This window comes from Chiloscyllium punctatum, chromosome 39, assembly GCF_047496795.1.
Source record: "Chiloscyllium punctatum isolate Juve2018m chromosome 39, sChiPun1.3, whole genome shotgun sequence".
Classification (NCBI taxonomy): Eukaryota; Metazoa; Chordata; class Chondrichthyes; order Orectolobiformes; family Hemiscylliidae; genus Chiloscyllium; species Chiloscyllium punctatum.
In genome coordinates, this window is record NC_092777.1 from 29,461,330 (window position 1) to 29,489,114 (window position 27,785).

Consider the following 27,785-nt stretch of genomic DNA (forward strand, 5'->3'; position numbering starts at 1 on the left):
AAGGTATCTGAGCTGGCAGGGGGCAGACTTGCCAGTGCTGCCCCTGTGGTATCTATGCTCTCTTCCTCAAAGGTGGAGGAAGGGAAGTCTCACAGGGCAAGCCTTCTGGCTGCAGGCACCATATAGATGCCAATCAAGACAGAAGAGAGAAGGTGTGGTGGAAATGGGAGAGTAACACAAGATTGCACAATGATTCTTACTTGGTTGCCAGGATTTGGAAGATTCAGCACCATCACATGAACAGTCGTGGCTCTTGGCAAATAGGGCAAGGGTCTTCATCTTGTAGGAGCTGAGGAGGCTAATGTCAGAAGTCCCATTGCCTCTCTTGCATCTTTCCAAGTAAGTTGTTGGAGGGAATCCTGAAGGACAGGATGTACATGTATTTGGAAAGGCAAGGACTGATTAGGGATAGTCAACATGGCTTTATGTGTGGGAAATCATGTCTCACAAACTTGAAGATGTAACAAAGAAGATTGATGAGGGAAGAGCAGTAGATGAGATCTATATGGACTTCAGTAAGGCATTCAACAAGGTTCCCCATGGGAGACTGATTATCAAGGTAAGATCTCATGGAATACAGGGAGAACTAGCCATTTGGATACAGAACTGACTCAAAGATAGAAGACAGAGGGTGGTGGTGGAGGGTTGTTTTTCAGATTGGAGGCCTGTGACCAGTGGAGTGCCACAAGGGTCGGTGCTGGGCCCTCTACTTTTTGTCATTTACATAAATGATTTGGATGTGAGCATAAGAGATGACACCAAAATTGGAGGGGTAGTGGACAGAGAAGAGGGCTATCTCAGATTACAACAGGATCTGGACCAGATGGACCAATGGGCTGAGAAGTGGCAGATGGAGTTTAATTCAGATAAATGTGAGGTGCTGCATTTTGGGAAAGCAAATCTTAGCAGGACTTATACACATAATGGTAATGTCCAAGGAAGTGTTGCTGAACAAAGAGACCTTGGAGTGCAGGTTCATAGCTCCTTGAAAGTGGAGTCGCAGGTAGATAGGATAGTGAAGAAGGCATTTGGTATGCTTTCTTTTATTGGTCAGAGTATTGAGTACAGGAATTGGGAGGTCATGTTGCGGCTGTACAGGACATTGGTTAGGCCACTGTTGGAATATTGCGTGCAATTCTGGTCTCCTTCTTATCGGAAAGATGTTCTGAAACTTGAACAGGCTGGGGCTGTTTTCCCTGGATCATCGGAGGCTGAGGAGTGGCCTTATACAGGTTTACAAAATTATGAGGGGCATGGACAGGATAAATAGACAAATTCTTTTTCCCTGGGGTGGGGGAGTCCAGAACTAGAGGGCATAGGTTTAGGGTGAGAGGGGAAAGATATAAAAGAGACCTAAGGGACAACGTTTTCATGCAGAGGGTGGTACGTGTATGGAATGAGCTGCCAGAGGATGTGGTGGAGGCTGATACAATTGCAACATTTAAGAGGTATTTGGATGGGTATATGAATAGGAAGGGTTTGGAGGGATATGGGCCGGGTGCTGGCAGGTGGGACTAGATTGGTTGGGATATCTGGTCGGCATGGACGGGTTGGACCAAAGGGTCTGTTTCCATGCTGTACATCTCTATGACTCTATTATAAGCTAGTTTTTCCTGGAATGAGAGAAAGGGAAAGGTCGAGTGAGATGAAAGTGAGTGGCATGGCTGATAGTGATGGAGCGGTTGGGGAAAGGTGGTGAGGGGGTGTTAATTGAGTGCGTGGAGAGTGCAAAGACCGTACTGGGTTAGGGGTATGGGGAGTAGTTATGAGCGAGTGAGAGAGATGTTGCATGCAATAGTGAAAGTGGTAGAACATGAGCTTTTGTAGAGTTGATAGCAGTGGCAAAAATAGAGTGAATGTGAGGTGTTAAGGAGAAGAGATTGGCACTTGCTGCAGCAGTGTGGAGAAATCCACTGACCTTCCCATGCAGGGCATTGCCCTGGACCATTGAGACCTCACTGAGGGAGTGGCAACCATGAAGGTCAGGCAGGGTTCAGTCTTGTGGCCACCTCTGCTGGGCCCGGGGAAAGAGGACAGTGCTCATGTGCACCACTCCATTCTCTAGGAACTGCAGGTCCCTGTTCGCAAAGCAGGGCACTAGGTCACCCTTATGTGCCATCTAGGGATAATTCACAGGAAACATGCAGGTCAGTTCCACACTGACAACAGATGGACAGCAGCTTTCTCAATTTGAAGCCATTGCCAGGAATTCCAGGAAATCCTGACTGTGGCAAGTGTTTCCACATACAACGAGGGAGAGAATAGGACAAGTGGGCATCATAGAGACAAAGCATGCAGTTTATATGGGATGACGACACGTGAGAAAACTCACAAACTTGATAAAAATAACACTCCACCAATTTCCAGTGAAATTGTGAAACAGACACGACTCTTGATCTTCAGCCTAAATATATTCACACATTGTCCCAGCAACAAATTGCCCTCACTTCACCGATATCTTGTAGATGTGCAATGTCAGGAAAATCTTCTGAGTAGCAACAAATGGTTATCCAGAAAAGGATATGGACCCATATTCAAAATGGTATTTTTTGATTCTGAGCCATGGTCTCAGTGCTTGCTTCTCCTTCAATTGGAAAATGTTTCCTCAGTGGCTGGAAAATATCCACACAGGTTATTGGAAATAACACAAAAATTAGTGTATGCAAGAACAGTGAGCACTCCGACTGCCCATGATCCTGTTTGCTGTATGTCCAATTGCTGTCTGGCACCACAGCCTCCAGGACAACCCGAATGAATTACTGTGGTTCTTCAAATCGTGCATCGCAGCATTCTGAGTCGCATTGTTACTTGTAACGATTCCCTTGATAATTCCGTCACAAATCATGTGCAATGAAAGAGGGAAAAGTGAAATCATTAATCCCTCCTGAATGACTGACAAATAAATCAACCACCTGTTGAAACTTGCAACTATTCTGCCCTGAACTGGAACCCTGACTTAAGTAGGATGATAATAAATAACAAATCCAAATCACAGTTTGCTATCTAGTAATCCTTGCCAGCAAGTAGATATAATTGAAGGATAACTCAGGGGTGGGGTCCCCAGTACTTCTGATGTTTGGAATTTATTGCAGAACATAGGAAGCTTTCTGAAGAAGATTATAAATGCTTCTTAGGTCTATAATTTTCTTGCTTGGGGTGTAGAAGGCTGAGAGGTGATTTTATAGAGGTTTAGAAAATCATGAGGTGCTTGGATAAGGTGAATAGTCAAGGTCTTTTCTCCAGGGTAGCGGAGTTCAAAACTAGAGGGTATAGATTTAAGTTGAGAGAAGAAAGATTTAAAAGGGACCTTAGGGGGCACCTTTTTCACGCAGAGGATGATGCATATATGGAATGAGCTGCCAGAGGAAGTGGTAAAATTGAATACAATTGCAACATTTAAAGACAATTGTGCAGGAATATGGATAGAAAAGGTTTAAAGGGATACCAGCCAAATGCACGCAAGTTAGAGTCATCGTACAGCATGGAAATAGACCCTTGAGTCCAACCTGTCCATGCCAAACATAATCCCAAACTGAACTAGTCCAAAAATGTGCAGGCCAGGTGAATTGGCCATGCTAAATTGCCCATAGTGTTAGGTAAGGGGTAAATGTAGGGGTATGGGTGGGTTGCGCTTCGGCGGGTCGGTGTGGACTTGTTGGGCCGAAGGGCCTGTTTCCACACTGTAAGTAATCTAAAAAAAAACCTGCTTGCTCCTGGCCCATATCACTCCAAACCTTTCCTCTTCATGTACTTATCTAAGCGTCTTTTAATCATTGAACTATGCCCTCAGCCACCACTTCCTTGGGAAGTTCATTTCACATGTGAACCACCCTATGTGTAAAAACATTTGCCCCCATGCCTTTTTTTAAATCTCTTTCCTCTCATCTTAAAAATATATGCTCGGTCTTGAAATCCCCCATCTTAGGGAAAAGACATCTCCCAATAACCCTACCTATACCCCTCATGATTTCATAAGCCTCTATAAGGTCACCTCTCAACCTCCTATGCTTCGGTGAAAAAAGTCCCAGTCTACCCAGCCTTTCTTTATAATTCAAACTTTCAATATCCAGCAAGATCTTGGTAAAACTCTTCTGAACCCTCTCTAGCTTAATAAAATCCTTCCTATATTCAGGTGATCAGAAGGAAACCTGATTAGCATGAATAAGTTGGGTAGAAGGGCCTGTCTCTGTGCTGTATGCCTCTATGACTGTATGACCTCAGCACCTCAGAAAGGTGTTAATATTTGCTACAAAGCATTATTGTCAAAGTCAGCTTTCAGCGGTAGTGGCCCTAAAAAATAAATAAATCAACAAAGTAAGTTCTTTTAGTGAATTTAAGTGTAAAAGGTTTCTTTGCAGTCTTTCAACAATGCACATTTTACATGAGACCCAGATTTTAAAGTAGGCTACTCCTTTTTTATGTCTAGCCCCTGTCACAATCTGGTTTCTACCTGCTATGAAGAATAATGTTTACTCCCGCAGGAGAACTGATTTGTTGAACTGCATTTCCTGCTGCCCAGAGTTAGACAGAACTCAGGAGTTCTCCATGTTTAATGTCTGCCTCTTAGCAGGATTTACATTGATACATGGAAAACTTAGTAAGCAGTGGAGGCTGGTACAATTGCAACATTTTAAAAGGCATTTGGATGGGTATATGAATAGGAAGAGTTTGGAGGGATATGGGCCGGGTGCTGGCAGGTGGGACTAGATTGGGTTGGGATATCTGGTCAGCATGGATGGGTTGGACCGAAGGGTCTATTTCCATGTTGTACATCTCTATGACTCTGTGACTCTATAAATCTAAAATACAAATAAATAAAACACAAATTTAAGCTACACATTTTATGAAACCCCAAAATTAAAAGAGCTACTTTTTATTAAACAGCATACTTTTCCTTTAGCTATCCATAAAAAATGCAAACAATTTCTATGCAGTTGTAAATAACTTCTTAGTTTTAACCAAAAGCAATTATATTGAAATCTATTCCTATTTGTAGATTAAATTATTAATATGTATTTTTTGTTGGGAAATACATTAGATAACATATCAAATGTTAATTAGAAGTTGTTCAGAGCATTGAGTTTATCTTTAGCAGTATTGAAGGGCATAGCAGAACCAGATCAAACCGAGGTAGGGAAGGGAGAGAGGAACATAGTGAAAGTGCAGAAGGACAAAAGAAAGAAGGAGGAAACCAAGAGAAAAGTGATGGTAAATGAGATAGAATGGAAAAGTGGGAGTGTAAAGAAGAGCAAATGAAGGGAAATTATCAGCTGGCAGAGAAGGCTGGCAAGTAATCTTGGCCATAAACAATCTGAAAGGGATTGGTTTTAGTCGGTTCACAAAGACTAAGTGGGCAACAACCTCAACAGTAGGAACAGGGCTAGCCTCCTAATCTAGGTCAGTGACTGGGAGGGAGAGGACAGATATTCTTCATAGGAGGTGTGCCTGCTCCAAAGAATGGGAGAGGTAGATTGGGGATGGGGTAGGTTGGTAGTGTTGATGCTGGGAGTATGGTGTGACAACTGCAATTACAGATTTGTTCAAACTGTGAAAATAGGTGTAATAATTAGAAAAATATTTAATTTGGTTCTTGATTTATTGTTATAAAATGGCTCATTTAATTTGTTATTTCTTGGTTTGAAAATGTGCTACAGGTCCAACAGATTACATGAAATATACCTGTGCCTTTAATATTGCTGAAGTTTTATTGTTATCCCCAATCAAACGCTTAACTCTGCTTTATCTTTTTCTCCATTCATTTTACCCACCTCACACAGTGTGCTTATTAGGAGAGGTATGTCTGCAGTGCAGGTTTCTCCTTAAAGTACTATCTACTTATTCAAAACATACAACTGTTTCAAATCACAGTACAACATCCAACCGCAATACATTGACCTGCTTTAGAATTAAAATTCCTACCATCTGTACTGAGCAGCTTGGTAACTCCAACAATGCTGTGCTTCCAATCCTTACTGTCCAGCTGGAATAAAGCTAAGACTTTGAGCAGGATAACATAACCTGAAGGTTTCATTAAAAAAAACAAAAAACTGCAGATGCTGCAAATCAGAAACAAAAGCAGAAATTGCTGAGAAAACTCAGCCACTCTGACAACATCTGTAGAGAGAGAGTAAAGGTCCTTTTTCATCAGAGGTTCATCTTGTAAAGGTAATAACACTAACATTTAATTTCCTGTTTGAAATGTTCTAGTTGCAACATGTTTGTTTACCTAGACAAAACACCAGTAAAACTGCAGATGCTGGAAATCAGAAATAAAAACAGAAATTGCTGGGAAATCTCAGCAGGTCTGATGGTATGTGTGGAGACAAATCAGAGTTAACATTTTGGGTCCAGTTCTGAAGAAGAGTCACCGGCCCCAAAACATTAAGTCTGATTTCTCTCCACAGGTGACTCCAGACCTGATGAGATTTTTCAGCAATTTCTGTTTATGTCTGTCTACCTATTGTTTTACCTTTGCCTGTGAAGACTTTTAAATTCTCCAATGCTACTTTGCATGCTCCCGTGAGTCTCTCTCGAGCCATGGACATGTATTTCAACATTGGAGATTTGTTTTTCTCTCTTAGAAACTTCTCTAGGTTCAATTTTAATGGACCTCATATCTTACAACGAAGATCAGTTTCAGTGGACAAAACACAACAGTTTCATTTGAAAAATCCATGGTAGCTAGTAACAAACAAAAATCCAATGTTTTTTTTCCATTCCTGCAGATGTTTGTGGCAATATGGCTGAATCATTGTCTTGAGACGATCTATGTATCTCTGAAAGCTCCCTATGATGATGTGCAGGGGAATATCTTATAACTTATGTCTTAGAAAAAACTGAACAAAAGTTTGAAACCTTGATCCAAATGTATTTCTGTTGATAGCCTCTAATGAGTTTTAAAAAATAGATGATTTTTCCACTATTCCTTTAGCTATAAATGTTCTCAAAGGAATAGCTTCTACTAATTGGGTTGGCATATCCATACCTATCAGGATATACTGGTGTCCTGTATTTGGTTTCTGTAATGGTTCTGCAGAGTCTTCTAACACTCTACCTCATGGTTCTTCAAAAGCTGGCCTGAGTATTAAAGGTGCTGGTCTAATTACATATTGAGATTTACCCACAACCAGATTTGCATGTTTTTTTTAACAGAACTATCCTACATCTTCACAAAGTCATGTCCAAGTAAAATAACTGTTATCGATGCTTGCGTTTCTGTGTGTCTACTTGCACTACCATAGGAATTTTATGTACTACTCGCAATATCTCCTTCCAATATCTGGGTGGTCTCACAATTTGATGTTCAACCATCCACCTTTGTCTGCAGGTCTGTGAGGATGTTTCCATTTCCTCATCAGACCTCCATTTTAAACTATAACACTTTGGAACTCCTTTAAAATTGATTTCAGTGTACGCTAATTGTATTAACTTAGTAGCTCAAAATCTGCTTTCTGAGCCTGAATTTATGAAGACATACTAAACATATCTTTTAAATTACCCTCATCTTTAAAGAACATTCTGGTGATGAATTTCATTCAACCATTGTTCTGGTCACTGAATACAATGGAAAAATACCTGAAGTTTCTTCCTGTCACTGCACAGTCACTTGGACTTTCTGTGATTATAGGCAAGACTATAACTTTTGCTCAAGTTAAATAATCACCTGGAAGTAAGTTAACTTCATCCATGGGTAATTTCTGAACAACTCCTACTACCACTGCACCAGACAATAAGTTACATTCTAAGTGCACGCTGAACAAAGGAATGAGCTTGTACTCTATACTTATCCTGTCTACTAAAACATGGTCTTTCAGTCCACTCAGTGGGAGAAAGCTATGTTCTTCTCCAGCAAAAGTGCTTCAACATCTCCTGTGTTCTTTAACATAGTTATGGGCTTAGATGTAATGTTTGAAGAAACACGTTTATCTTTCCTTTTGACAAAAATAACCCTTTCTATCTCTCACCTATCTTAATCACTTTGGAACTTAAAACATTCTCCTAGTTGTGGTAAAAGCTATGCTTTGATCAATGTGTTTGCTTTCTGAGTTCCTTTGTCAGGCTCACTCTTATGAACCCAGATGCCCCAGGACTTTCCATGCAACTTGCAGCATGCTGAGCGAAGGTGTCCCACTTTGGGACACTTATGCCAACAACTCTCACTTCTACCCACAGTACCTTCTGCTCCAGTTTGTGACAACATTCCCAGTTGTCCCTTCTTTGCCCTGGCTAGTTGCCTTCCTTTCATTCTCCAACTTTCTATCTGGTTGGGTTTTATAAAGATTACTTTAAAAACAGGTTTAGTTTTATGGACCAATTTGTAATTGTCAATCATTTCTGCTGCCTGTCTCATAGTAGCAAACATACTCCAAAAAAAGGTGGTACTGGAAGCAACAAAAACCATTCTGCAGATGGAGAATGTAACCCTGACTTATTTTACAAGCCTTAACCTAAGACGACAGCAGTAGAATTGGCAAAGAAGGTGGAATTTTCCGCAAAAATTAAAAAGACAAAGATAATTGACATATTGGCACAGCATTTATCACAGGTAGAAATACAAGCTGCACTGGGTCCACCAAGTGATGAGTCACTTGATTTAATGAGAATTTAATTGCAGCCAAGGCAGCTTGAACACAAGAAAGAACTAAAATAAGTTGAAAGGGAAATGGGACTTTCAATATTTAAAATCTAGTCCAATGAAGAGATGTTGAAATTGTCTTGAACATGGGTTCTCATTACAAATGGTGGTGAGTTTTGAACTCTTCTAAGCAAATACTTTCTCTGGGAGCTTCATGGATGGTATTTACTCCATTAACCTGTATCCATCTTTCAGAATTTCAGCAGGATATGGGTCAACTGCTGGCAAATGGGAGTAGATTAGTTTAGGACATCTGGTCAGCATGGATGAGTTGAACTGAAAGGTCTGTTTCCCTATGACACTATGACTGTATGCTTCAGGAACTAACACATACACACCTGGAATGACCTTTTTTACTGTGTCATAACCAAAACTTCTTCTGACAGAGATGCATAAATCTTGTGAGCTGTCCCGGTCAAGCTCCTCTGCATGGGCAATATCCAATTTTTCTTCAGCATTATATTTATTGTCACGACATGATTTGAGTCATAGAGATGTTCATCATGGAAACAGACCCTTTGGTCCAACTCCTCCATGCCAACCAGTTATCCCAACCAAATCTAATCTCATTTGCCAGCTATTGGCCCATATCCCTCTAAACCCTTTCTATTCATATACCCATCCAGATGCCTTTTAAATTGTATCAGCCTCCACCACTTCCTCTGGCAGCTCATTCCATACATGTATCGCCCTCTGCATGAAAATAACATGCCTCTGAGGTCCCTTTTATATCTTTCCCCTTTCACCCTAAACCTATGCCCTCTAATTCTCGACTCCCCCACCCCAGGGAAAAGACTTTGTCTATATATCCTATCCACGCCCCTCATGAGTTAATAAACCTCTGTGAGGTCACCCCTCAGCCTTCAATGCTCCAGTGAAAACAGCCTCAATAACGAGATACTCTAATTGAAGGATAAATATTGGCAAGAACATCAATGGAATTTCTTTGATTTTCTCAAAATAGATGCAAAAGATTTCATGGGACAATGTGAATGAGCAGAAAATGTCCCTGTGCAAAATTATATCCAAGAGTCAGCACTAGTACAGTCTTTCCAGAGAGATATCCATGGCCCTTAACTAAAGAATTGACAGTGGTACCAATGGGCCAAGATTAGATTCCCTACAGTATGGAAACAGGCCCTTTCGCCCAACAAGTCCACACCAACCCTCCAAAGAGTGACTACCCAGACCCATTCCCTATATTTACCCCTGACTAATGCACCTCACACTATTGGCAATTTAGCATGGCCAAATCAGCTAACCTGCACATTTTGGATTGTGGGAGGAAACCCATGCAGACACAGGGAGAATGTGCAAACACCACACAGACAGTTGCCCGAGGCTGGAATCAAACCTGGGTCCCTGGTGCTGTGAGGCAGCAGTGCTAACCGCTGAGCCAACATGCCACCCTGAGACAAGGACCAACTTTAACACTGTGAGCATTGCTCGCTTGCAAACCGCTTGCATGAAGAATGACTCATTCTTTTCCTCAAATGATGGTAAGGCCTGTACAAATTTCTTTATCTCTTCACTGGACTATATTTTAAATATTGAAAGTCCCATTCCCTTTTCAACTTGTTTTGGTTCTTTCTCATGTTCAAGCTGTTTTGGCTGCAATTGAATTCTCATTAAATCAAGTGACTCATCACTTGGTGTACCTAGTGCATCTTGTATTTCAACCTGTGCTAAATACTGTGCCAATATGCTAATTATCTCTGTTTTCTTTGCTTTTGCTGGAAATGCCATTTTTAACTTCTTTGCCAATTCTACTACCGTCACTTTAGCTTAAGATTTGTTAAATCAGTCAGATTGTATCCTTCATCTGCAGAATGGTTTCAGTTGCTTCCAATGCCGTGTTGATTTTTAATATAAGAAACTTGGTTTTTTTTTATCCATCACCAATTGCACTTACTCCACATCCAATTTTATGTTCTCCATGTTCAAAAATTACACTGAAACTCCCTAAATATTTGTCACAACCCTGATAGGAAGTGTTAGTTAGTAATTAAAGCTTACAATTCCACGAGCCATCTCAAATACAAGATGAATAATTGAATCACTAAGATGATTAATTTGCCTGACACTTATTGCTATCTAAGACTAAAGAAATTCTCATCTGTTTTCATCAACAATCCAATAAAAAAAGCACTTTTTATTATAGACAAACTTTTATACTTTAACAACTAACAAAGTTGATTATTAACTACTACTTCACAGACTTCAAACCAAATGAACATTGTACCAGTTGTCTCACAAATGTATCATGCCCAGCTTCTGAAAAAGTTACATGACCTTGTGTAACCAATAAATGAATATCAATTTCACTTTTGACCTTATAAAGAAAGAACTCATTGGGTATATTATCTGGAACACAGCAATATCCAGCCTTCCATTTTTCCTAGTTTGTATTTCAAGGAGTATATGTAATCTTGATAATGTTCACCAGACCTCACCCACTATCTGTGGCAAGGCCTATATGACACAATGGGCTACAAAATAAAGCAGAACAGAATAGCAGACAAAAATACATCCTTCCCTGATGCAGTCAATGCATTTTTGCTCACTTCAGACAGAAGATCAGTGAAATGGTGGCACCTGCCCCAACAACCTCAGATGCACCTTTTCCCTCAGTCACTGCTGCAGACGTCAGACCACCGAGAGACTGGCCCAGATGGAGACCCTAGCTGTGCACTCAGATCCTGGCAGGAGCAGCTGGCAGGAATATTCACTAACATCTTTACCCACTCCTTGCTGCAATCTGAAGTCCCCATTTACTTCAAGAAGACCACCATCATTCCAGAGTCAAAGAAAACTCATGCAGCATGCCTCAATGACTACCACCCAGTGCCTCTGACCTCCATAATTATGAAGTGCTTTGAGAGGTTAGTCATGCCTCAAGTCCTTGCATTTTGCCCACCAGCCATCTCCCTGGCCATACACTCATCTTTGGAACATCTGGATAATAAGGATATTTATGACAGGCTTCCATGTATTGACTATACCTCCAATTTCAGCACTATAATCCCAATTAAACTAATCTCCAATGTCTGAGACCAAGGTCTCTGCTCCACCCTCTGCTACTGGATCTTTGACTTGCTGACCCACAGAACGCAATCAGTGGAAGTTGGACACAGCACCTCCTCCACAACAATCCTTAACACCAGCACCCAGAAAAATGCTCTGCCCCTTACTGTACTCCTTGTGCAGTCATGACTGCGTAGCCAAATTTCATCTGAACTTCATTTACAGGTTTGTTGACCACACCACTGCTGTAGGCCAAATATCAAACAATGATGAGATGAATACTGGAAAGAGACAGTGATTGAAGGGGTAATGGAAAGATAACAATCTCTCCCTTGAAGCCAGCAAAACTAAATTCCCGCCTCAGGCAACTCTCTGTGTGGAGTTTGCACATTCTCCCTGTGTCTGTGTGGGTTTCCTCCGGGTGCTCCGGTTTCCTCCCACAATCCAAAAATGTGCAGGTTAGGTGAATTGGCCACGCTAAATTGCCCGTAGTGTTAGGTGAAGGGGTAAATGAAGGAGAATGGGTCTGGGTGGGTTGCGCTTCGGCGGGTCAGTGTGGACTTGTTGGGCCGAAGGGCCTGTTTCCACACTGTAAGTAATCTAATCTAATCAATCTAAAGAGCTGACCATCAACTTCAGGAAGCAAGGAGGAGTGTACACCCCTATCTACCTCAATGGAGCTGAGGTGGAGATGGTCAAGAGTGTCAAGTTCCTCGGAGTGACAATCACCAAAATTCTGTCTTGGAACATCCACGTTGAAGTGATGGTCAAGAAGGCACAACAAGGCCTCTTCTTCCGAAGGAGGCTAAGGAAATTCGGCATGTCCATAAGGACTCTCAACAACTTTTATAGATGCACCATAGAAAACATTCTATCTAGATTCATCGCAGATTGATGTGGCAACTGCTCTGCCCAGAGAGTTGTGAACACAGCCCAATCCATTGCTCAAGCCAACTTCCCATCTATTGACTCCATCTACACTTCTCGCTTACTCGGAAAGGCAGCCAATGTCTTCAAAGCCCCTCCCACCCTGGTTATAATCTCTTCCAACCTCTTACGTCAGGCAGAAGATACAAAGGCCTAATCACATGTGCCAGGTTCAAGAACAGCTTCTTACAGGTTGTTATCAGACATCTGAGCAGATCTCTCAAATTTCAAATCTGGTGTTGATCTTGCTTTTTGTGCACCCTCTTTGCAGGTGTAACTTTGTATTCTTCACTCTGTTCAATCACTCTATGATTTTTGTATGTTACGATCTGCCTGTACTGCACGCAAAACAGAACGTTTCACTGTACCCAGGTACATGTGACAATAATTAATCAAATCAAATCAAATCAGACCTAAAAACAACCAGTTCCTGATCTTGTTGCCCTTTCTGTGCTGCAGATGGTCAATCATAGCGACCAGGCATGTCAAATGAAAACAATTCGTGTTGCTACTGGACAGGACATAGTTCATAATTCTGAAATATGTAGATGTGTAACAGGCTATAAGTATTGCAGGAAATAATGGAGGCATTAAATGTAGAAAGATTTACTTATAGGACGTACAAGAAGTCAGCAGAAAGAATGGGTGTGTGACTTAACAACTGTTAAGATGGATCAGTCCTGTTGGACTAAATTACCAGATTGTACCATGTAAAGGAATATAAAGGAAGTAGAAACTGATTCCAAGTTTATGGAGAACAACTTTTGAAAGAAACTGTTTAGAAGTATTGATAATACAACTGAAAGGAAATCTACATAATTGTGTGAAATATTACAGCAAGCAATTAGTACTTCATTTGATCAACTGCACAGATACCTGCTAACACAGTAGCACCTGGCAGCATGAATGGAGGCTGCAGTCCTGTTTGGTACAAACATTTTGTTTGGTACAAAAAGCAGTTGTCTGGAACCATGCACGACACAAAATGTGGTAACATAGTGACTGGAATGTGCGGTCAGATGCTGCAAAAAATGTTGTTCAATAGGTGGGACCAACCTGCTTAACAACAAGTAACTGAGGCTTGCCTTACAGGAGTAGACAATGGCTCCAAATTTATGAAGTATGATTTTTTTTTAAAGTCTGAATTCAAATTCCTACTCAAGGTTATAAAGATTTAAGTACTACCATTTCAGCAGGTAAAATACCATTGGAACACCACTGTGGATAACAGCTGAGAAATGTAATTGTGCCTAACTGAAGGACAGGGATCATCAAGGACAACAAGCTGGGATACTAACAAAGGCCAAAGTTAACTCTGGGCCACAGGTGGTGAATATAAGTAGTGAAAGGACGTGTTTCTGCAGTTTTAATGTGCCACTGTATTCCATCCTGACTACACATTAATATAGCATTTTATTTGAAATGTTGTTTTTTGGGAGCAAACTCCAGCACTTAGTTTCAGGAAATGAAATGGAGATTGCTGTAAAACGAGCACCAGCCCATTCAGTATGTGCCCACTTTGAACATTCCCTGCACCTTTAAGGATTTAAACAGCACAATGGGAGCTCTATTTTGTAATTTCTATTTTGAAGTGTTTCCTTGAGGCATGATATGCATGGAATTCCCCACCCATTACATTGCAGTTTTTGAGGATGTCTTCTACATGTCTTACTTGCAAAATGAGACCATAGGTTTTTGTAACAGTTCTTTCTTTGTTAAACTTAAGAAGCTGCAGTATGTGGGCTGCCAGGTTTTATTGATGATCAACCTGGTGCCATTGCATTTCTGGCATCTCTCTATGAGGGAAATTTCAAAACACAATGCTCCATTTTAAATTTTTTTCAATGTTTTGTTCACCTAAATAAAATCTTGACTTTGAGTTTTTTCATCGGTGCACTTGACTCTAATACTTCAGAAGTGGCATCTGGCCTCACTTGGGTGCCCAGTCAATATAGCTGTTCAATTAGACTTTGCAATTTCTCCACTTCAATCTTGAAGCCACTGTATCTTTCTGCGAGGCCCTATTGTGAATAATGGCAATGCAGCTAACGTTTTATAAATAAAATCACAGATGCAAACTGACAATCCAATGTGCTTAAAATCTCCAGAATCCTGACTTCCAATTTTGAATTCTGCTTTAAGACCATTTATGGCAATATTTTTGAATTTGCCATTCTTGCCCTATAAAAAAAAATGCATGCATCATAAAGATGCCTGGAAGTTGTTCCCTCATGATGACAGTAAAACATGGCAATGCCTGCTTTATTTATTCATTCATGAAATGTGGCCATCACTAGCTTTTCAACGTTTATTGCCCATACCGAATTGGCCTTGAAAAGGTGGTGATGAGCTGCCTTCTTGGACCGCTGCAGTCCACATGCTGGAGATTGACCCATGATGCCATTAGGGAGGGAATTCCAGACTTTTGACTCAGAAACAATGAAGGAGCAGTGTTATAAGTCAGGATGGTGAGTGGCTTGGTGGAGAACTTGCAGATGGTGGTATTCCTATGTATCTGCTGAAGTCATGGGTTTGGAAGGTGCTGTCTAAGAACCTTTGTTAAGTTTCTGCAGTGCAACTTGTAGATAGCACAGACTACTGCTACTGAGCGTCATAGAGTCATAGAGTCATAGAGATGTACAGCATGGAAACAGACCCTTCGGTCCAACCTGTCCATGCCGACTAGATGTGCCAACCCAATCTAGTCCCACCTGCCAGCACCCGGTCCATATCCCTCCAAACCCTCCCTATTCATATACCCATCCAAATGCCACTTAAATGTTGCAATTGTACCAGCCTCCACCACAGCTCCTCTGGCAGCTCATTCCATACATGCACCACCCTCTACCTGAAAAAGTTGCCCCGTAGGTCTCTTTTATATCTTTCCCCTCTCACCCTAAACCTATGCCCTCTAGTTCTGGACTGCCTGACCCCAGGGAAAAGACTTTGCCTATTTATCCTATCCATGACCCTCATAATTTTGTAAACCTCTATAAGGTCACCCCTCAGCCTCTGACGCTCCAGGGAAAACAGCCCCAACCTGTTCAGCCTCTCCCTATAGCTCAAATCCTCCAACCATGGCAACCGGATAGAGTTTGCAGATGTGGTGTCAGTTAAGCGGGCTGCTTTGTCCTAGATGATTGACAAGCTTCTTGAGTGTTGTTGGAGCTGCACCCATACAGACAAGTAGGGAGCATTCCATCACACTCCTGATTCATGCCTTGTAGAAGATGGATAGGCTTTGGGGAGTCAGGTATTCACAGTATTCCTACCCTCAAATCTGCTCTTGTAGCCACTGTGTTTTTGTGGTGAGTCTAGTTCAGTTTCTGGTCAATGGTAATCCCAAGGATGCTGACAGTGGGGGATTCAATGATGGCAACACCACTGAATGTCAAAGGGATGTAGTTAGATTGTTTCTATAGGAGATAGTCAGTGCCTGGCATTTGTGTGGCATGAGTGTTACTTACCACATGTCAGGAGAGAGTGAGGACTGCAGATGCTGGAGATCAGAGCTGAAAAATATCTTGCTGGAAAAGCGCAGCAGGCCAGGCAGCATCCAAGGAGCAGGAGAATCGACGTTCTGGGCATAAGCCCTTCTTCAGGAATGAGGCCTCATTCCTGAAGAATGGCTCATGCTCGAAACGTCGATTCTCCTGTTCCTTGGATGCTGCCTGGCCTGCTGCACTTTTCCAGCTTACCACGTGTCAGTCCAAGCTTGGATATTGTCCAAATCTTGTTGCATTTGAACATGGACTGCTTCAGTATCTGAGGAGTTGCAAATGGTGATGAACATTGTGCAATCATCAGCAAACATTCCTAACTCTGACCCTATGATGGAGGGAAGGTCATTGATGAAACAGTTTAAGATGGTTGAGTCTAGGACACCACCCTGAGAAACACTTGCAGAGATGTCCTGGAGCTGAGATGACTGACCTCCAACAACCACAACCATCTTCTTGTGTGGTGGGTATGACTCGAACACATAGAGTTTCCCCCCGATACCCATAGATTCCAGCTTTGCTAGGGCTCTTTGATGCCACACTCAGTTGAATGTGGCCTTGATATCAAAGGCACTCATTTGTCTTTGGAATTCAGTTCTTTTGTCCATGTTTGAAGCAAGGCTATAATGAGGTCAGGAGCTGAATGGCCCTGGCGGAATCCAAACTGGCCATCACCAGACAGGTTATTGCTGAGCGGGTGCTGCCTGATAGCACTCATGATGACACCTATCACATTACTGATGTATGGTAATTGGTTGGGTTGAATTTGTCCAGCTTTTTGTGTACCCATTATACCTGGGCAATTTTCCACATCGTTGGGTAGATGCCAGTGTTGTAACTGTGTGGGAAGAGATTTGGCTAGGGGAGCGGCAAGTTCTAGAGCACAAGTCTTCAGTACTATGACTGGAATGTTGTCAGGGTTCATAGCCTTTGCAGTTATCCAGTGCCTCCAACCATTTATTGATATCACATGGAATGAATTGAATTGGGTGAAGACTGGCAATCTATGATGTTGGGGACCACTTGGAGGAGGTAAAGATGGATCATCCACTTGATATGTCTGGCTGAAGATTGCTGCGAATGCTTCAGCCTTGTATCTTTGCCCTGATAAGCTGGGCTTTTCCATTATTAACTATGGAGCTATTTGTAGAGCCTCTTTCTCCAGTGAATTGTTTAATTGTCCACCACCATTCATGAGCTGGATGTGGCAGGACTGCAGAGGTTAGATCTGATCCATTGGTTGTGGGATCACTTAGTTCTGTCTTTCACTTGCTGCTTATGCTGTTTGGCATGCAAGTAGTCCTGTTTGGTGACTTCACCAGTTTGACATGTCATTTTTAAGTATCCCTGGTGCTGTTGCTGGCGTGACCTCCTCCACTGTCCATTGCGTGGGATTGATCCCCTGGCTTGATAGTAATGGTTGGGAGGTATGCCAGGCCATGAAATTACAGATTGTGCTGGAGTACAATTCTACTGTTGTTGATGGCTTACAGCGCCTCATGGATGTCCAGTCTTGATTTGCTATATCTGTTCAAAGTCTGTCCCATTTAGCATGTGATAGTGTGACATAATGTGATAGAGGGTAAGACATTGTCCCTACAAGGGCTTTAATTTTTATATAAATATGTATTGTCCAAGGATTATGAACACTGCTCATAAAACTCAAATGTGATCATACAGCTCTACCAGTCCAATTGTGTTTCTAAAGTGGTATATGTGATACACATACACACATATGGTGCTTAATATGCAGGCATCGTTTTATTGAGGGCAATGGTACGTGTGCAGGGAATGTCCATCAGAAATATGCAGAGTAGGCTTCAGATAATGGCCTCTCTTAAACATGCACAACTGACCATGCCTTCAGCAGTAGGAAGGATAATCCACCTAATCTATTAAATCTTCAATAATTTTCTGGTAAGGTGTTGAAAACTTCATGTGGATGTTTCTGTGATTAGGGAAAATCTGTAAGTTCCCAGAATTGTTAAAAGTTCGTGACATCACCAAGGAATGGTGCTGTTTGTGTCAACGTACTTTGTCTTGACTTGAAGGAGGAGTCTGCACACTTCACTTGCTCCTAGACACCAGTGCAATAGCTTGTAACCCCCATGGACCACAATGTGTTAGGGAGAATGAGCAGAGATGACATAGAGCAGGTCGAGCTTTTGGAAGAAGGAAGAGGTAGATTAGGCTCTTAGCATGCAACTGAATCTATTGACTACTCAGAGCAATTCTCCACCTTGAACAGCAGTGAGCAAATATTTTACAGGCTTCCAGAGACCAATAAAATTAGGAAGAAACAAAAGTTGGTGCTTGCATTCTAACAGCAATAGTGAAAAAGGCAGATAGACCAACTGCACTGAGGCCAATTCTGACCATTAAGTTACTCTCAGAGCCAGGTACCATCATTTGAGGAGATTGTTAGGCACCAGAAATACCTCTGGCAGCCTCCTTTTGGGCTCAAGGAGGAAGGTGGGAGACAGTTCTCCCTCGGTGACATCCTGTGCCTTACAAAGAGCCACCTCGGCATTAAAGTCCACTCAACTTCCCCTAAACGACTCCCATTAACCTATTTCATTTCCTCTGATTTTCTCTTGGTGGGATCTGCCTATGGCCACAAACTCTGCTCAATTCCAAGGAATTATCCATTGTAGCTAGACAGAACGTCCTGCAGTTCCTGCAGTGGCCACCTGTTCTGGTAGTGCTATTGGGACTGGGGAGCTGCAGTTATACTGATTGACAGCTCTTAGGCACAGGTTGTCCAGAGGATCCTAAAATCCCAATTGGACTTCCATTATCAGCCCAGATAGGTTTGCCTGACCTTTCTGGTTGGGAATGGGGCTGTTATTGCCCCATAAATTCCCAGTCAGTGTATTAGATGTCTCTGCTTTACTTGGCTGTCCACACTGAAATCTGTTGCAGTGCAATTGCAACCTCAGGAAAGACTGAGAATAATGTGCTTCCAGACTTTGGCCACAAAACTTTAAACATCTTGTTCCTTCCTAGTTGGAGCAAGTGATATTTGCAACCTCTCATGCTGCATTGAGAAAGCGACTGGGACTCTGCAATCTGAGAGAGCTAGATACGTTTCATTTTGTCTTGCAGCAAGAAACATACAGAATGAACATGCAGCTGCATCACTCCCCAAGGGGACTGTTGATAAGATAATTTGTAGCTTAAGCATATGTCTGCGATTTCTTTATGATATTAGTGAATTCAAAATCCCCCCATACGAGCCATATCAATTGACATAACATGTTCCCCTTGTCTCTCTGAAATGACTTCACTTGCGTTAACCACCCTCATCTCTTCATCCTTTACATGACCAAAGTCATTAGAACTAGAGATTAAATGAATTTTTTAACTCAATTACTGTAAAAACTTACAACAAGAGCATCATCTGCTGTGTAATCCATCTTTTCTGTTATTACTGACTGACCGAAGATGTCTTCACCCAGCTCCAGCCAAGCCATCATTTCTTCTTTACCTATATTGCAGGTAAAAATCTAATCTCTTTGTGCACTTCTAAGTGTGTCATCTTGTGTTCATTCATGCACATATGTCAGTGCTCAGTGTGGTTATTCATTATTTTTGGTGTTACAGTCAGGAAGTTATTACATTACTTACAGTATGGAAACAGGCCCTTCGGCCCAACAAGTCCACACTGACCCTCCGAAGAGCAACCCACCCAGACCCATTCTCCCACATTTACCCCTTCACCTAACACTATGGGCAATTTAGCATGGCCAATTCATCTAACCTGCACACTTTTGTCTTGCTGGAATGAGATAGATGGATTAGTTGGTGTTTTCCTGTGACTTTTCATGTGCTTCTACATTGTTCCTATCCTCTTTTTCACTTTACTCTTGCATTAATTGGACTCTGTTCTTTAAATAAGACACCTGGAGGTTTTTGTTTCAGTTATACATGAGGGTATATTGGTGGTAAATTAAGTTCCATTAAATTAAAATCAAGTTAAATTAAATTTTGACATTTCATGTTGAAACAACAAAATGACTAGTTATGTTTTTGACAGTCAAATGCAGTCTACAGGTGGTTGCACAGTGCCAGTCCCTGATCCTATGGTCCCAAGTATCCCATTTGTAACTGAGCAACTTGACTCAATCATTTGTGGAGCAGAAGCTGTCAGTCACTTTGCAGTGATGAAGAGTCATCTAAACTCGAAGCATTAGCTGTCTCTCTCTCCACGGATGCTGCCTGACCCACTGTGATCTCCTAGGAGAAAGTGAGGACTGCAGATGCTGGAGTACCAGAGTTGAAAAATGTGTTGCTGGAAAAACACAGCAGGCCAGGCAGCATCCGAGGAGCAGGAGAATCGACGTTTCGGGCATAAGCCCTTCTTCAGGAATGAGGCTGGTTTGCCAAGCGGGCTGAGATAAAAGGTAGGGGGGAGGGAATTTGGGGGAGGGGCGCTGGGAATACAATAGGTGGAAGGAGGTGAGGGTGAGGGTGAGGGTGATAGGCCAGAGAGGGGGTGGGGGCGGAGAGGTCGGGAAGAAGATTGCAGGTCAAGAGGGCAGTGCTGAATCTGAGGGTTGGGACTGAGATAAGGTGAGGGGAGGGGAAATGAGGAAGCTGGAGAAATCTTCATTCATCCCGTGTGGTTGGAGAGTTCCTAGGCGGAAGATGAGGTGCTTTTCGTCCAGGTGTCGTGTGGCCAGGGTTTAGCGATGGAGGAGGCCAAGGACCTGCACGTCATTGGCGGAGTGGGAGGGGGAGTTAAAGTGTTCAGCCACAAGGCGGTTGGGTTGGTTGGTGCAGGTGTCCCAGAGGTGTTCCCTGAAACATTCCGCAAGAAGGCAGCCTGTCTCCCCAATGCAGAGGAGACCACATCGGGTGCAGCGGATACAGTAAATGATGCGTGTGGAGATGCAGGTGAACTTGCGACGGATATTGAAGGAACCATTGGGGCCTTGGAGGCAGGTGAGGGGGGAGGTGGGGCACAAGTTTTGCACTTCTTGCGGTTGCAGGGGAAGGTGCCAGGAGTGGAGGTTGGGTTGGTGGGGGGTGTGGACCGGACAAGGGAGTCGTGAAGGGAGTGGTCTTTCCTGAATGTTGATAGGATGGAGAGGGAAATATATCCCTGGTGGTGGGGTCTGTCTGGAGGTGGCGGAAATGACGGAGGATGATACAATGTATCCAGAAGTTGGTGGGGTGGAAGGTGAGGACCAGTGGGGTTCTGTCCTGGGGGCGATTGGAGGGGCGGGGTTCAAGGGCGGAGATGCAGGAAGTGGAGGAGATGTGGTGGAGAGCATCGTCGACCATGTCGGAGGGGAAATTGTGGTTTTTGAAGAAGAAGGCCATTTGAGTTGTTCAGTATAACATAGCAAAGATAAGTGGGAAAACGGAGGACTGGGAAGCTTTTAAAGAACAACAAGATGATTACTAAGAAGGAAATACACAGAGAAAAAATTAGGTCCGAAGGTAAACTGGCCAATAATATAAAGGAGGATAGTAAACGTTTTTTTAGGTATGTGAAAGGCAAAAAAATGGTTAAGACTAAAATTGGGCCCTTGAAGACAGAAACAGGGGAATATATTATGGGCAACAAAGAAATGGCAGAAGACTTGAATTGGTACTTCAGATCTGTGTTCACTCGGGAAGACACAAGCAATCTCTCTGAGGTAACAGTCACTGAAGGACCTGAACTGAAGGGAATTTATATTTGCCAGGAATTGGTGTTGGAGAGACTGTTAGGTCTGAAGGTTGATATGTCCCTGGGGCCTGATGGTCTACATCCCAGGGTACTGAAGGAGGTGGCTCGAGAAATTATGGATGCGTTGATGATTATTTTCCAGAGTTCGATAGATTCAGGATCAGTTCCTGCGGATTGGAGGGTGGCTAATGTTGCAACACTTTTTAAGAAAGGTGGGAGAGAGAAAGCAGGAAATTATAGACCAGTTAGTCTGACCTCAGTGGTGGGAAAGATGCTGGAGTCTATTATAAAGGATGAAATTATGACACATCTGGATAGTAGTAACAGGATAGGTCAAAGGCAGCATGGATTTATGAAGGGGAAATCATGCTTGACTAATCTTCTGGAATTTTTTGAGGATGTAACTCTGAAGATGGATGAGGGAGATCCAGTAGATGTAGTGTACCTGGACTTTTAGAAAGCTTTTGATAAAGTCCCACATAGGAGGTTAGTGAGCAAAGTTAGGGTGCATGGTATTGGGGGCAAAGTACTAACTTGGATTGAAAGTTGGTTGGCTGATAGAAAACAAAGAGTAGTGATAAACAGCTCCGTTTCAGAATGGCAGGCAGTGACCAGTGAGGTACCACAGGGATCAGTGCTGGGGCCGCAGCTTTTTACAATGTATGTTAATGATATAGAAGATGGTATTAGCAATAACATTATCAAATTTGCTGATGATACTAAGCTGGGTGGCAGGGTGAAATGTGATGAGGATGGTCGGAGATTACAGGGTGACCTGGACAAGTTAGGTGAGTGGTCAGATGCATGGTAGATGCAGTTTAATGTGGATAAATGTATGGTTATCCACTTTGGTGGCAAGAACAGGAAGGCAGATTACTACCTAAATGGAGTCAATTTAGGTAAAGGGGCAGTACAGAGAGATCTGGGTGTTCTTGTACACCAGTCAATGAAGGTAAGCATGCATGTACAGCAGGTAGTGAAGAAGGCTAATAGCATGCTGGCCTTCATAACAAGAGGGATTGACTATAGAAGCAAAGAGGTTCTTCTGCAGCTGTACAGGGCCCTGGTGAGACCACACCTGGAGTATTGTGGGCAGTTCTGGTCTCCAAATTTGAGGAAAGACATTCTGGCTATTGAGGGAGTGCAGCGTAGGTTCACGAGGTCAATTCCTGGAATGGCGGGATTACCTTACACTGAAAGACTGGAGCGACTGGGCTTGTATACCCTTGAGTTTAGAAGACTGAGAGGGGATCTGATTGAGACATATAAGATTATCAAAAGATTGGACACTCTGAAGGGAGGAAACATGTTCTGCTGATGGGTGAGTGCCGAACCAGAGGACACAGCTTAAAAATACGGGGTAGACCATTTAGGACAGAGATGAGGAGAAACATCTTCACCCAGAGAGTGGTGACTGTGTGGAATGCTCTGCCCCAGAGGGCAGTGGAGGCCCAGTCTCTGGATTCATTTAAGAAAGAGTTGGATAGAGCTCTCAAGGATTGTGGAATCAAGGGTTATGGAGATAAGGCAGGAACAGGATACTGATTAAGGATGATCAGCCATGATCATATTGAATGGTGGTGCAGGCTTGAAGGGCAGAATGGCCTACTCCTGCACCTATTGTCTATTGTCTATTGTAGTGGAATTGGTCCTCCAGGAAGTAGATGGGCACCCACATGGGCCCCAGCTATGCCTGCCTCTTCATCGGATATGTGGAACAGTCCATCTTCCGCAGCTACACTGGCACCACCTCCCACCTTTTCCTCCGCTACATCGATGATTGTTTTGGCGCTACCTCACGCTCCCACGAGGAAGTTGAACAGTTCATCCACTTTACTAACACCTTCCACCCCGAGCTCAAATTTACCTGGACTGTCTCAGACTCCTCCCTCCCCTTCCTAGACCTCTCCATTTCTATCTCGGGCGACCGACTCAACACAGACATTTACTACAAACCGAACGATTCCCACAGCTACCTAGATTACACCTCCTCCCACCCTGCCCCCTGTAAAAACGCCATCCCATATTCCCAATTCCTCCGCCTCTGCCGCATCTGCTCCCAGGAGGACCAATTCCACTACCAAGCAACTCAAATGACTTCCCTCTTCAAAGACCGCAATTTCCCCTCCGACGTGGTCGATGATGCTCTCCACTGCATCTCCTCCATTTCCTGCACCTCCGCCCTTGAACTCCGCCCTTGAACCCCGCCCTTCCAATCGCCACCAGGACAGAACCCCACTGGTCCTCACCTTCCACCCCACCAACCTCCAGATACATCATATCATCCTCCATCATTTCCACCACCTCCAGACAGACCCCACGACCAGGGATATATTTCCCTCTCCACCCCTATCAGCATTCAGGAGAGACCACTCCCTCTGCGACTCCCTCATCAGGTCCACACCCCCCACCAACCCAACCTCCACTCCTGGCACCTTCTCCTGCAACCGCAAGAAGTGAAAAACTTGCACCCACACCTCCCCCCTCACCTCCCTCCAAGGCCCCAATGGATCCTTCTATATCCATCTCAAATTCACTTGTACCTCCACACACATCATTTACTGTATCCGCTGCACCCGATGTGGCCTCCTCTACATTGGGGAGACAGGCCGCCTACTTGCGGAATGTTTCAGGGAACACCTCTGGGACACCCACTGATTTCCAACAGTTTTTACTTTCAAGTCACCCCCACTTTGAAGCTTGCAGCCTGTGCAGCTTGACGGACAGTGAAGAGCAGCCCTCTTGACAAGGACAGGTTTGCCCATTGCTCTCAGGTGTATAATTGAGAACAATAATTGAAAATAATTGAAGTAAAGAGCAAAGTGAAGTACAGTAGAACAAGGACCAGACATTGGATAAAGCTCCTGTTCTCAGTCACAACAACATGCCATAACACCGCCTTCAGAAGTGTACGTCCTACTGCCTTAAGTCAATTTGTATGCCAGCCACTTTAATGTAGTCAGGGCAAAACTAAAACATTTTGGTTCCCCAATTTCAGAATGAATAGACATGAAATCTTTAAACATGCCACTGAAAGGAAACTTTTCTCCCATTAGTCTGATTATACTATTTTCAGATTTTGTGAGTTACTGGTAACCATTGATTTGTTGCCTACCTTAGCATTTTCTAACTTAAGTTTTTGAGTTTATTTAGGCTGCTGCTGACACAGCGATAGTCAGTGCCCAAACAGTTGCAAAGCCTGTGATATCGCTGCCAGAGATGTGGCAAATATATGCTTCAAACTTTAGACCCATCCATAACATTGAGCAATTCAACGATATGTTAACAATAGGGATGCTGTATGAGGTAATGATTCTGAAGGAGCTATTGTTGGGCTCCACTGCTGGGTTGGCATGATGGCTCAGTAGTTAGCACTGCTGTCTCACAGCGTCAGGGACCCGAGTTCGATTCCAGCCTTGGGTGACAATCTATGTGGAGTTTTCACATTCTCCCCGTGTCTGTGTGGGTTTCCTCTGGGTGCTCCGGTTTCCTCCCACAATCCAAAGATGTGCAGTTTAGGTGAATTGCACATAGTGTTCAGGGATGTGTAGGGTAGGTGTGTTAGTCAATATATATATAGGGAATGGGTTTGGGTGGGATACTCTCCGAAGGGTTGGTGTGGACTTGTTGGGCTGAAGGTCCTGTTTCCATACTGTAGGGATTCTATGATAATCTGATGGTGTCATACAGTCTTTGGAGGAAGATTGTCATGTTCTGCACAAGTACTTGAAGGAAACAGATGTTTCAGTACAGCTCACAAGACTCTTTAGTGATCCTGGAAAAGCACAGTAGTTCAGGCAGGAATACAGCTGATGAAGGGCTTTTGCCTGAAACGTCGATTTTACTGCTCCTCAGATGCTGCCTGAACTGCTGTGCTTTTCCAGCACCACTCTAATCTAAACTCTGGTTTCCAGCATCTGCAGTCATTGTTTTTACCTCTTTAGTGATCCTGCCTAACAAGTAAATATAAATTGTATCCATTACTATCATGCAATAATTAAATTTGTTTTGTAATGCAAGTGCCTGTTCTGTTTAGACTGACCAGTGGTTTATCCTTTGCCATTGATAATTGGATGGGCCCCAAATTCAAGATGCAGAAAGGTGCAGGATTTTGAAATATAGTAGCAGTGTCTCTACCCTGGCCAAGGTTCAAGTCCCACCTGTTCTAGAGGTGGATCACAACGTATTTGAACAGGCTAATTAAAAGGAGATTTGATGGTAGTGAACAACCCAATATGGCATTGCAGTAGTATCTGAAATATGCAAAACTAGTAAAAGGTGGTGTTTTCAAGTACTTTTGTCATGTGCACTTGCTGGTAATCCAGTTGAGACTGAGTGTTTTGCTTGTGGGAAATGAAAGGCAGGTATCTGTTTGGCTCTGAATGATTATTTACTTTGGACTTTGGACTTTGGTTCTGAGTTTGCCCATGATCTGGAAAGATTTCTGCAACGTTGATGCTACGCAATGGATCCAAGTTACACTTCTGTTCATTGAAATCTGATGGGCAATTCGGGAACTCCAACACACACAAAACTAGCTGAAAATTCTCCTTGGTATTTGATTGTGGGTGATTTATTTTCTGCACACCTTTTGATGTCTCACAGGGGAATTTACTCATGCACAATGGAGGCAGGAAGCCTCCAACAACCCCAGATGAGAAATTTGAACCCAAAATGTATCTATTGTTCAAGCAAATGTTTGAAGAATTCTGATAGGTATAATCCTGAAATTCAAATAAAAGTTGAAGGGAAGCTTACCTTTGAAACATAAGAATTGAAACTTTGCTTGTTGATATCATCAGGCATGTAGATGCCTTGAGTTTTGGCATTTGGAAAAATAAACTTTGCTTTTGTCTTGATTGAAGCGCCAGGTTTGTACTTTGGGTTTTCTCCCTGGTAAATTAATATCATCTCTAACATTATTGAACTGATTTGATTCGAGTGAGGTGCAACTTGTACAGGAAACAAACCATCGATTCTATCAAACTGGGCAGACCAAGAGCTTAAATAAAGCATCTTAACCTGGATTTTGCACAAGTCATCTTTTGCACTTTTATTAAATACCAGAAATGGTAATAAAACGAATGTGGTGGAATCTTCTCTTCATAGTTACATATACTTCCAATTGATTCTATAAACATTAAACTATGTTTCTGGCATGTGGAAAGTAGCACAGTCCAAATGCATATTTTAAACCTTACATATAAACTCTAAAAGAGCACACATGACTGCTAAAAATTAATTATAACTATGCAAGTGTACATGGCGGGTGTCTGTCCTCTGTTGGGTCAAGGGTACACTTACATACATCAGCACCGTTGACCCTGGGGGTAAACACAAGCAAAAGTTATTTGGCTACTGTACTTTCTTTTTTCTCCAGCATTTGCTTCCATGTGTGCATTCACCTCCCTTGCTGTTTTAATGTCTTTGAATTCATCTCTTTCAAAGCGTTTCACACAAAACTTTTTTGTAGATTGTTTCTCATGTTTGCAGTTTGTCCAAATTAGGTACAGCATATTTTGACATTTTGTGATTGTTCTATATGGTAAAGGGTCTGAAGAAGTTTATATTCTTGCTATATTGTGCTCACTACACAGTCTGCATAAAGGTGCAGGAAATGAGTTCTCCACTAGCCTTCACAATTCTTTGTCTGAAATCCTCAGGGCCATCTGTTTTTCAGATGAAGGATATTTTTGGTTTTTGGACAAATGTGTCTACCACCTAAGGTCATTTAATATAAAACCTCATTTCACAACCTAAAGCAAAATATTTATTTCACTCGAACTAATCATACCCTAGTCTGTTAGGGAATGGGTTCACATTATCTTTATCAAAAACCTAATATCTGTAAACATTTTTTATTTTCTCTGTACTTATTATTCTTTGTCTCCATTTGTTGCTACATCTACCACTGAGACCTGTTCGGGTCTGTTTAGGTCCATTCAGGCCCTTTGAAAAAAATGCTTTTTGGTCCAAATGGTTCGAAATGTGAAATTCTTTTCCCCAAGAAATCTGAGTGTGC